At 38.5% G+C, this 2,386-nt stretch overlaps 1 pseudogene; it reads left to right on the top strand.

The window, feature by feature from the left end:
• The first annotated feature begins 698 nt into the window (after positions 1 to 698).
• On the top strand, positions 699 to 1,573 carry LOC127684592 (ADP/ATP translocase 2-like; annotated as a pseudogene).
• The last annotated feature ends 813 nt before the right edge of the window (positions 1,574 to 2,386 follow it).

Raw genomic sequence — 2,386 nt, 5'->3', positions numbered from 1 at the left:
CCTGGCTGGCCTGAAATTCACTATGTCGACCAGGTTGGCCTCCAACTCACAGAGATCATCTGCCTCTGCTTCCTGTGTGCTGAGATTAAGATGCATACTACTAGGTCCTGCTGTGATTTATGTTCTATCAGCATCCAGTGACTTTAGAGACCAGAAGATGGTATTGGGACTGGAGTTAAGAGTTAATGGTATGTTAGCTATGTGTGTGTGTGTGTGTGTGTTTACCCGTGGGCTAGATCTTGAACTGGGACCTCTGAAGAGCAGCCAGTATTCTTAAACTCTGAGTCATCTCTCTTGCTCCAGAGGCAATGTTTTATTGAAAAGAATTCATTGGACAAATTTAAATTTTTACTTACTATAAGTAAAAATACTTACTTAACTATAAAGTACTATATAATACTTTTCTTTATAATACTTTATAATTACTTTATAATACTTACTATAAAGTACTATACGTTATACTGTACTTATAGTAAGTACTTACTATAAAGTATAAATACTTGCTATAAAGTAAAAGTACTATAAAATTTACATTTTAAACTGACTATAAAGCTTCAGTAATGAGGGTATGGTAGACTTGGCACATGAGTATATAGACAAATCGAAAATACAGGTTCAAGTCCAGAGTCCAGTAGTCAAAGTCAGTTGTCAAACGAGTCCTGTCCAGCACTCCCCTGTCTCTTCTTTTATTTTTCAACATGACAGATGCCTCTGTGTCCTTCACCAAGGCTGGTGGACTGGCTGCAGCCATCTCTAAGACACCTGTAGTCCTCGTTGAGAGGGTCAAGCTGCTGTAGCAGATGCAGCATACCAGCAAGCAAATCATGGCAGATAATCAATAAAAGGGCATTATAGACTGCATGGTTCATATCTGTAAAGGAACAGGGAGTCCTGTCCTTCTGCCGTGGTGACTTAGCCAATGTCATGAGATACTTCCTCACCCAGGCTCTCAACTTTGATACAACCATTTCTTACTAGGTGAGGTGGACAAGAAGACCTAGTTATGTGCTAGTTTGCAGGGAACCTGGTATCAAGTGGTGCTGCTGGGGCCATATCCTTGAGCTCTGTGTACCCTCTTGATTTTGCCTGTACCTGTCTAGCAGCTTATGTGGGCAAAGCTGGAGCTGAAAGTGAATTCAAAGGCCTTACTGACTGGCTGGTTAAGATATACAAATCTGATGGGATTAAGGGCCTGTACCAAGGCTTTAGTGTGTCAGTACAGGGCATTATTATCCTCTGAGCTTTGGTATCTATCACTTTGGTATCTATCACACTGCCAATGGAATGCTCTCAGGTCCCAGGAAGACTCACATCTTTACCAGCTGGGTGACTGCACAGTCTGCCACTGCTGTTGCAGGCCTGACTTCCTTTCCTTTTCATACTGTTTGAAGTCGTATGGTACAGTCAGGATGCAAGGGGACTGGTATCATGTACTGGCTTGACTGCTGGTAGAAGCTCACTCCTGATAAAGAAAGCAAGAATGTTTTTCCAGAGTGCATGGTCCAACATTCTCAGAGGCATGGGTGGTGCCTTTGTGCTTATCTTGTATGATGAGATCAAGAAGCACACATAATTAGGTCCTAGATGTTGTCCCTGAGAACAGGCATGTTGTATAATATACTATGCCTTGAACATTCTGAACAAATTCTCTGAGATTGTCTATTGTATCAATGGCAACTATTTACCAGTTGAAACATGGAAGCAGTAATATTTTTCTCTTAAAGTCATTTTCATAATGGCAGTAATGAGGGGGCTCAATTTTACATAAATTTTTTATTTCAGACACTCATGATAATGAAAATTGAAGAAATAAAACTATCAAAACAAATAAACAAAAAGAAGAAAATACAAGTTTGCAATAAATCCTTACAATCATGTTCCTTGTTTCCCCATGGAGGCATGGTCTTTTTAGTAAACTGTGCTGAGGCTACTGAGAACCATGTGTAAAAGAGTAGAGCATAAACAAAACTCACCTTAAAGTATATCATAAAATCAAACTTTAACTTTTCAATAAGAATCAAGGGGGGTGTAACTTCATTACTTGGTATTAGAAAAGGTGTTAGATGTTATCAAAAGCATGTCCATAAAAGATAATGTTACATGATTTTCTAAACATTAGAAAGGCTTAAACTACAAAATATTCCATTAAAGAAACCACAAGACAAACCACAGACATGATGAAACATTCACAAATCATGCTCCTTGTTTCCCCACGATGGCATGGTCTTTTCAATAAACTGTGCTGAGGCAATTGAGTACCTACCATATGCTCTAATTCATTGAAATTAATTAAAGTATATATTCTTAAAACTCAAAAGTTAGAAAATACTCAGAAGAAAGTTCAGCATTGCATGGACACTTTTCCAAGGAAAATATAAATGTACCT

Source organism: Apodemus sylvaticus, chromosome 5 (genome assembly GCF_947179515.1).
Source record: "Apodemus sylvaticus chromosome 5, mApoSyl1.1, whole genome shotgun sequence".
NCBI classification, from domain to species: Eukaryota; Metazoa; Chordata; class Mammalia; order Rodentia; family Muridae; genus Apodemus; species Apodemus sylvaticus.
Note: the sequence above shows the minus strand (reverse complement) of the source record. Positions and strands in the feature narration are given on the sequence as shown.